General features: G+C 38.3%; 1 pseudogene; it reads left to right on the forward strand.

The window, feature by feature from the left end:
- Nucleotides 1-384: 384 nt before the first annotated feature.
- LOC101713715 (exportin-2 pseudogene) lies at nucleotides 385-3401 on the forward strand (annotated as a pseudogene).
- The last annotated feature ends 6361 nt before the right edge of the window (nucleotides 3402-9762 follow it).

Consider the following 9762-nt stretch of genomic DNA (forward strand, 5'->3'; position numbering starts at 1 on the left):
CATACTAAAAATATTTCAGTGAATACTGAAGGTGCCCTCACAGCATTCCTAGTCTAATTGGGAGCACCTGGTAAAATATACAATAATCAAAATAGGCAGGCACATCTTGCAGATCCAGTGAACATAGCTGATAAAGTAAGTTGTTAAAATATAGACTGTATAATTTGAGTCATTTGGTGGAAAATGGATGCACATTGAGAGCCATAATGTTAATTGAAATAAATCAGACATGCAAGCTTAAATATCACATTGATTCTTTTATAGAGAACACCAGAGTAAAACTAAAGATCAAAATAAAAGATAGATGCCTGGGTTTTGAATTTAAGGTGGAGCAGCAGCAGGAGAGGGTACTGCTGGATACAGTGTGTGGCTAGGATTCCCTCCATCTCCACAAGGACTCGATAGCAATGGAGCTCAGTGATGCAAATTTACAAACACTAACAGAATATTTGAAGAAAATCCTTGATCCTGATCCTGCAATCAGATGTCAAGCTAAAAAATTTCTTGAGTCTGTAGAAGAAAATCAGAATTATCCACTCTTACTTTTAACATTACTAGAGAAGTCCCAGGATAATGTCATCAAAGTGTGGGCTTCAGTAACATTCAAGAACTATATTAAATGAAAACGGAGAATTGTTGAAGATGAACCAAACAAAATTTGCAAAGCTGATCTAGTAGCCATTAAAGCCAATATAGTGCAGTTGATGCTTAGTAACCCAGAGCAAATTCAGAAGCAGTTGGGTGATGGTATCAGCATTATTGGCAGAGATTTCCCTCAGAAATGTCCTGACTTGTTGACAGAAATGGTGAATCACTTTCAGAGTGGGGAATTCCATGTTATTAATGGAGTCCTTCGTACAGCACATTCATTATTTAAAAGATACCATCATGAATTTAAGTCAAATGAGTTATGGACTGAAATTAATCTTGTACTGGATGCCTTTGCATTGCCTTTGACAAATCTATTTAAGGCCACCATTGAATTATGTAGTACCCATGCAAATGATGCCTGTGCCCTGAGGATTCTTTTTTCTTCCTTGATTCTGATCTCAAAATTGTTCTAGAGTTTAAACTTTCAGGATCTCCCTGAGTTTTTTGAAGATAATATGGAAACTTGGATGAACAATTTTCATACCCTCTTGACACTGGATAATAAGCTTCTACAAACTGATGATGAAGGGGAAGCAGGCTTATTGGAAGTCTTAAAATCAAAGATTGGTGACAGTGCTACACTCTATGCTCAGAAGTATGATGAAGGTTTTCAGCAGTACCTGCCTCGCTTTGTCAGAGTCATCTGGAATGTATTAGTTACAACAGTTCAAGAGGTTAAATATGATTTATTGGTCAGTAACGCAATTCAGTTTCTGGCTTCAGTTTGTGAAAGACCTCATTATAAGAATCTGTTTGAGGACCAGAACACACTGACAAGTATCTGTGAAAAGGTCATTGTGCCTAACATGGAATTTAGAGCTGCTGATGAAGAAACATTTGGAGATAATTCTGAGGAGTACATAAGAAGAGATTTGGAAGGATCAGATGTTGATACAAGATGCAGGGCCGCCTGTGATCTGGTATGAGGATTATGCAAATTTTTTGAGGGACCCATGACAGGAATCTTCTCCAGTTATGTTAATTCTATGCTTCAAGAATATGCAAAAAATCCATCTGTCAACTGGAAACACAAAGATGCAGCCATTTATCTCATGACATATTTGGCATCAAAAGCCCAAACACAGAAGCATGGAATTACACAAGCTAATGAACTTGTAAACCTGACTGAGTTCTTTGTGAATCACATCCTTCCTGATTCAAAATCAACTAATGTGAAAGAATTTCCTGTCCTTAAAGCGGATGGTATCAAATATATTATGATTTTTAGAAATCAAGTACCAAAAGAGCATCTTTTGGTCTCGAATCCTCTCTTGATTAATCATCTTCAAGCTGAGAGTATCATTGTTCATACTTATGCAGCACATGCTCTAGAATGGTTGTTTACTATGAGAGGGCCTAACAATGCCACTCCTTTTACAGCTGCAGAAATAGCACCATTTGTTGAGATTCTGCTAACAAACCTTTTCAAAGGCTCTCACACTTCCTGGATCTTCAGAAAATGAATATATTATGAAACCTATCATGAGAAGCTTCTCCCTCCTACAAGAAACCATAATCCCCTGTATCCCTACTCTCATCACCCAGTTTACACAGAGAAGCTATTAACAGTTAGTAAGAACCCAAGCAAACCTCACTTCAATCACTACATGTTTGAAGCAATATTCTTATCCATAAGAATAACTTTCAAAGCTAACCCTGCTGCTGTTGTAAATTTTGAGGAGGCTTTGTTTCTGGTGTTTACCAAAATTTTACAAAATGATGTACAAGAATTTATTCCATATGTCTTTCAAGTGATGTCTTTGCTCCTGGAGACACACAAAAATGATATCCCGTCATCTTATATGGCCTTATTTTCACATCTCCTTCAGCCAGTGCTTTGGGAAAGAACAGGAAATATTCCTGCTTTAGTGAGGCTTCTCCAAACATTCTTAGAATGTGGTTCAAACACAATAGCAAGTGCTGCAGCTGACAAAATTCCTGGTTTACTGGGTTTCTTCCAGAAGCTAACTGCATCCAAAGCAAATGACCACCAAGGCTTTTATCTTCTGAACAGTATAATAGAGCACATGCCTCCTGAATCAGTTGACCAGTACAGAAATAAAATTTTCCTTCTGCTATTCCAAAGGCTTCAGAATTCCAAAACTGAAAAGTTTATCAAGAGTTATTTAGTCTTTATTAATTTGTATTGTATAAAGTGTGGGGCCCTAACATTACAGGAAATATTTGATGGTATACAACCAAAAATGTTTGGAATGGTTTTGGGAAAAAATCATTATTCCTGAAATTTTGAAAGTATCTGGAAATGTGGAGAAAAAGATCTGTGCAGTTGGGATAACAAAATTACTAACAGAGTGCCCGCCACTGATGGACTCTGAGTACACCAAGCTGTGGACTCCTTTTCACAATCTCTGATTGGCCTTTTTGAGTTACCTGAAGATGACACCATTCCAGATAAAGAGCATTTTAGAAGATACTCCAGGGTATCAGACAGCCTTCTCACAGTTGGCATTTGCCGGCAAAAAAGAGCATGACCCTGTAGGTCAAATGGTGAACAACCCCAAAATTCACCTGGCAAAGTTACTTCACCAATTGTCCACTGCCTGTCCAGGAAGAGTTCCATCCATGGTAAGCACCAACCTCAATACAGAAGTGCTGCAGTATCTCCAGGGATACCTTCAGGGGCCAGTGTGACACTGCTCTGATCTGCGTTTTCCTGACTGGCTAAACCCACTATGGGTTAAGAATTTATGTAGATTTGTGAGCACAGCTGCATTCAAACAAAGCAAGTTTTCCTTTTGAACTTTTCCCAGTTTCCATCTTATAAAGGATATAGGGATATTGCCACTTTAAGCTGAACTTTGAGCAAACTCAATGGTTTGTGTGATCATAAATATAAGTAGATGACTTGTTTGCCACTTCAAGAGACAAATATTAATAGTTTCGTGTACAACCTTGATTTGAGTTGAGTATTTGCAAGGTTTGTATCATTTTAAATTTTTGACAGACACTGGAGACTTCTTTGTTACTAAATCTTTTTGTTTGGAAACTATTTGCCATTCATATTTTCTTGTCCTTTGCATTTGTTTAAGCTTTTCTTGGAAAGGTCAAAAAGAAATCATTTGTGTAACTTGCCAAGCAATGTATACTTCATAATTTTAAGTCTGTAATTAGCAATAAAACCCTAAAATGTGTATCTAAGAACATCTTAAGGACAGGTTTCTGGTGCTCCCTGACACTTTTATAAAAGAGAATTTAAATTTCTCCCCTTTCTCCTCTGGACTCCATAAAATCCTAATTTTGAAATTTAAAAAAAATAAAAATAAAAGATAGGTAATAGGTAGTACAGAGATAGATCATTCTCAAAGGTGAAGGAAATCAAGAGATGGAGGAAGGGGGAGGGGGAAAAGGATAAGAGATGAAAAAAAGGAACTGAGACATGTTATGTACATGTACCAACTTCACACAAAGAATGTGAACATTATGCATTGCAAACATGTACAAAAAATGAAAGGGATCAAGGAATGGGAGGAGGAGGGAAGAAAGCAAAGGAAAGGGATGAGAAAAGGAATTAAGACATGTTATGCACCTGTACCAACTTCCCACAAGTAATATAAATTCCTTATGTACTATACATATGTACTAATACTAAAATTTTTAAAATAAAATGAATAAATGTAATATAGAAAACATTTAGACTGTATTATACTTGCAAGCAAAATCGGTAACTGAATGAACTTTCTTTACAAGGAAGAAACCTTCACAGTGAAAGTCCTCACTTTGCTTAACTTCTCTTAATCTAACTTGTAAATGAGGGATATATATGTCTATAGTAAAAAGAATGTTCATTGATTGAGCAATGACCAGATAGACCTCAATTAAAATCACCATTTATTATTTTTGATTTGTTCAGATAATATCCCAGCATGTGTTAAATAGGATAAAAGAAATAGAATAAAAGTTACCTCATGTGGTCAAGATGATTAAATTTTCAGACAGAGAAAAAGAGAAAGAGAGAGCTAGCACTTTGGAAAGTGATTTCCTAGTAAATAGTATTTTATATTCATTTGTAGTGGGCAAAAAATGCACACAATATGTGTATAAGGGAAGATATAAGCAAAATAACATTTAACCCAAAAAAGAAAAATGAAATTCTATGTTCTACTGTGTGTATTTCTGTGTCTGTATATAATTTCTCTATTGAAGCTAAAGGTAACTTACATAGTTTCACCATCCATTAAGCAATCAAAGACAGAGACTTAAGGGTTATCTGTCATCAAATGGGAAGCATGGTGCACAGATCCTGAGGAGCAGCAGTGTGGCTCAGACCTTTGTGGCTGCAGGCAGATCCCAGCCATGGCTCTGCCCAGACCTCAGAGGCTTGGGCACACGAGGCCAAGACAAAGGCCCAACCAGAAAAGAGTTGAACAGGAACACAAGGTTCAACCAGAGGCCTGACATACCATCTACTACAGCCAAGGAAACACCTGGAAAAGAGCTAGACAGGTGCATAAGCAACAGGCAGAAGCTCACATTAATACCATTGATAATTGCAAGGAGACCCCAGCCAGAAGCCAGTGCAGACAACAAGAAGTGGGGTGCACAGCCCCCAGCCAAAGGCCCTCCCATAAAGACCTACATAGGGGCCCCAGTGAGAGGCATGCCTAGACATCATCACAAGTGTGCACAGGCCCCAGCCAGAATCCTGGCCAGACAAGAGGTCAGCTCAGGGATCCAGAAGGCCACCACTCTGAACCCAGCAATTGGTGCACTGGTGAGAAACAGAGTAAAAGCTGCTCAGTGGCTTGCTGGGAATTGAAGAACACTGGGTGAGCAAAAAGTCACCTCAACAAGGGCACAGCAGACTGCATCTGTTGAAATGAGAAAATACATAAATAAGTCTCTAAACCAGACTTCCAGATCACCTAAGGCAAACCCAAAGTGCAACAAGATGGAACAATATGATACTCAGTCACCTGGACTCCCTGAACTGGGAATGAAAGAGGACCTGGAAAAATTGAAATCAGAAATAATTTCTAAGATAGCAAAAGAGATTGTGCCCATAGTACAAGACATGACTAATAAATCTAGAGTGCACACAGATAAAAAACATAGAGGAGCTGAGAAACATGATGGAATTCCAAGGTAGGAAAAAAAGGAATCCATAAAACAGATGCAAACAGATTTCCAGGAGATTAAAATCTCCAATGAAAGTTTATGCAGCATGAGCTGATGTGAGGATAAAATTTTAGATATAGAAGATGGAATTCCAAGTAGTGACCAGGAAAAGCAAAATTTCTTAAAAATAGTAAGGAAACATGAGAAACCAATCCAAAAGCTGCTAGACAATGCAAAGACAAATGGCATCATACTGATCAGAGTCCATGAAGAAACAGGAGAGAGTGGAGATGACATAAAAAACTCTTCACAGAAGTAATGGCAGAAAACTACCCAAATAGGGGAAAAGAACTTGACATACTGATAAATCAGGCATATAGGACTAAAACTAGCTGTGACAAAAAAAAAAAAAACTACACATAGGCAAATAATAGTTAAGATTCCAGAAACCCAGCAGAAGAACAAAATTCCACAAGCAGTTAGAGAAAAGAAACAAAGTCATATACAAAGGAAAGCCCATCAGAATCACAGCAGAATTCTCAACAGAAACCCACAAGGGAAAAGAACATGGAGTGATGTATTTCAAGCCCTAACAGAAAACAACCTTCAACCCAGATTGATGTACCCTGCAAAACTATCTTTCGAAATTGATGGAGAAAAAAAAATACTTTCATGACAAAGAGCACCTTAGAAACTTCATGAATATCAAATCAGCACTCCAAACTTTTTAGACAATATCCTAAGAAAACACAATGAGGATCACAACCACAGGAATCCCAGCAGAATGAATCCATCAGGCACAACAAGAAGTTAAACACAAAGGGGGAGAATCTAACAAAAACAAAAAGTCATGATAAGGATAAGTCAAAACATATCAATGTTAATGGTCTCAACTGACCAATGAAAAGAAATAGACTGGCAGAATGGATCAAGAAGCAAGATTCAAAAATATGCTGCATACAAGAAACACACTTAATTTAACAAGAAACTCATAGTGGTCCAGAGGAAGGGGCTTCCTGGCCACCATCCCTCCCACTGTTTCCAGCCCAGAGGAAGGGGCTTCTGGGCCAAAATCCCACCCGCCACTCCTGGCCCAGAGGTAGGGGCTTCTGAACTGCCATCCTACTGCTCCTGGTCAAGAGGAAGGGGCTTACTGGCCACCATCCCTCCCACTACCCCCAGCCCAGAGGAAAGGGCTTTTGAGCTGCCTTCTGTCCTGCCACTCCCAGCACAGAGGAAGGACCTTCTGGGCCACCAGACCTAGCAGTGCTCCCGGCCCCTGGCCCACCTCTCCCAGGTCACAGGAGGTGATCCTCGTGGGCGCCAACAGCACTCTGCCCCCCCCCCCGTCGAAATGAGAAAACACTTGAATAAGTCTCAAAACCAGACTTCCAGATCACCTACAGCAACCCCAAAGGGAAATGAGATGGAACACTCTGATACTCAACCACCTGGGTACACTGAACTGGCAACAAAAAGGGATCTGGAAAAAATGAAATCAGAAATAATTTCTCAGATAACAGGAGAAATTGTGCCCCTAGTGCAAGACATGATTAATAAATCTAGAGAGGAGCTCAGGAACATGATGGAATCCTAACATAGGAAACAAATGGAATACACAAAACAGATACAAATAGATTTCCAGGAGATGAAAACTCCATTGAAAGTCTACACAGCAGAATGCGACAATGTGAGGACGGAATTTCAGATATAGAAGATAAGATTACAATGAATGACCAGGAAAAGAAAAATTGCTTCAAAATTATAAGGGAACATGAGAAATCAATCCAGCAGCTGCTAGATAATGCAAAGAAGAATAACATAAGACTGACTGGAGTCAATGAAGAAACAGGAGAGAGTGTAGATGACATAAAAAATCTCGTCACAGAAATAATGGCAGAAAACTTCCCAAGAAGGGGAAAAGAGCTTGACATACAGACAAGTGAGGGATATAGGACTCCAAATAGCCTTGATCAAAAAAAAAAATACACATAGGTATATAATTGTTAAGATTCCAGAAACACAACAGAAGAACAAAGTTCTCCAAGCAGTCAGAGAAAAGAAACAAATCACATACAAAGGAAAGCCCATTAGAATCACAACAGACATCTCAACACAAACCATCAAGGCAAGAAGAGCTTGGAGGGACATATTCCAAGCCCCAAAAGAAAACAGCCTCCAACCCAGATTGATGTACCCTGCAAAGCTATCTTTCAAAATGGATGGAGAAATAAGATACTTTCATGACAAAGAGCACCTTAGGAACTTCATGAATACCAAGCCAGCACTCTGAAGAATTTTACACAATATCCTAGGAAAAGACATTGAGGATCACAACCCCAGGAAGCAAAGCAGAATGAACCCATCTGGCATGACAAGAAATTCAATGGAAAGGGAGAGAACCCAACAAAAAGAAAAAGTCATGGCAGTGACAAGTCAATATGTTTCAGTTATAACCATCAATGTTAATGGTCTCAATTCACCAATCAAAAGAAATAGACTGGCAGAATGGGTCAAGAAGAAAAATCCAACAAAATGCTGCATACAAGAAACACACTTAATTCAAAAAGAAACTCATAGACTGAAAGTTAAAGGATGAAAAACAATACTCCATGAGACAGGAACCCGAAAAAAAGGAGTAGCTATCCTCTTGGCAGATCAAGTAGATTTCAAACCAACACTGATTAAGAGAGACGAAGAAGGACACTACATCCTTGTAAAGGGAAGAATTCAAGAGGAAGACATGACAATCATAAATATCTATGCACCAAACACTAGTGCACCCAACTATATAAAACAAATACTAATGGACATGAAAAGTCATATATGCACTAATACAATTGTAGTGGGGGACCTCAACACCCCACTGTCACAAATAGATAGATCAACTAGACTAAAAAATAATAATAAAATACTAGAACTCAACTGAACTCTTGAACAAATGAACTTAACAGATGTTTACAGAGTCTTCCACCCCACAAAATCAGAATACACATTCTTCTCAGCTGCACATGGGTCATTTCCAAAATAGACCACATACTCACACATAGAACATGTTTAAGTAAGTGCAAAGGAATTGAAGTTATCCCCTGTATATTATCAGACCATAGTGTGATGAAATTGGAGATCCATAGCAAAAGAAACTCAAAAAATTTCAAAAACATTTGGAAATTGAGCAACACACTTCTGAATAACCAATGGGTCCCAGAGGAAATTAAAGAAGAAAGCAGACCGTTCCTTCAATTAAATGACAATGACAATACAACATATTGGAATCTATGGGACACAATGAAAGCAGTCTTATGAGGAAATTCATAGCAGTGAACATACATATTAGGAAAACAGAATGAGCCCAATTAAACAACCTGATGCTAAACCTCAAGCTTCTAGAAAAAGAAGAGCAGGACAAGCCCAAAGGTCATACAAGGGAGGAAATTATAAAAGTCAGAGGAAAAATCAATGCAATGAAGACTAAGAGAACAATACAAAAAATTCAATGAAGCCAAGAGTTGGTTCTTTGAAAGAATCAACAAAATTGACAAACCTTTAGCCAACCTTGTCAGAAAAAGGCAATAAAAGGCCCAAATCCATGCAATTAGGAATGAAAAGGGTGAAATTATAACAGAGCCAGCAGAAATCCGGAGGATCATCAATACCTACTTCCAGAACCTATACGCCAATAAGATGGACAACACAGAAGAAATGGACAGATTCCTAGATACATATGAATTACCAAAATTGAACGAAGAAGACCTAAAAATTCTGAACAACCCAATATCAACCAATGAAATTGAAAATGTAATTAAAAACTTATCCACTAAGAAAAGACCAGGCCCTGATGGCTTCACTGCTGAATTCTACAAGACATTTAGAGAGGAACTGCTGCCACTACTGTTTAAACTCTTCAGTGAAATTGAAAGGGAAGCAATACTCCCAAATTCATTCCTGGAAGCAAGCATCACCTTGATCCCCAAAGCAGAGAAAGACCCAACTGAAAAAGAGAACTATAGGCCAATCTCACTAATGAACATAGAT

Source organism: Heterocephalus glaber, unplaced genomic scaffold, assembly GCF_053883595.1.
Source record: "Heterocephalus glaber isolate CG9 unplaced genomic scaffold, H.glaber_assembly_v1.0 deba00000936, whole genome shotgun sequence".
Classification (NCBI taxonomy): domain Eukaryota; kingdom Metazoa; phylum Chordata; class Mammalia; order Rodentia; family Bathyergidae; genus Heterocephalus; species Heterocephalus glaber.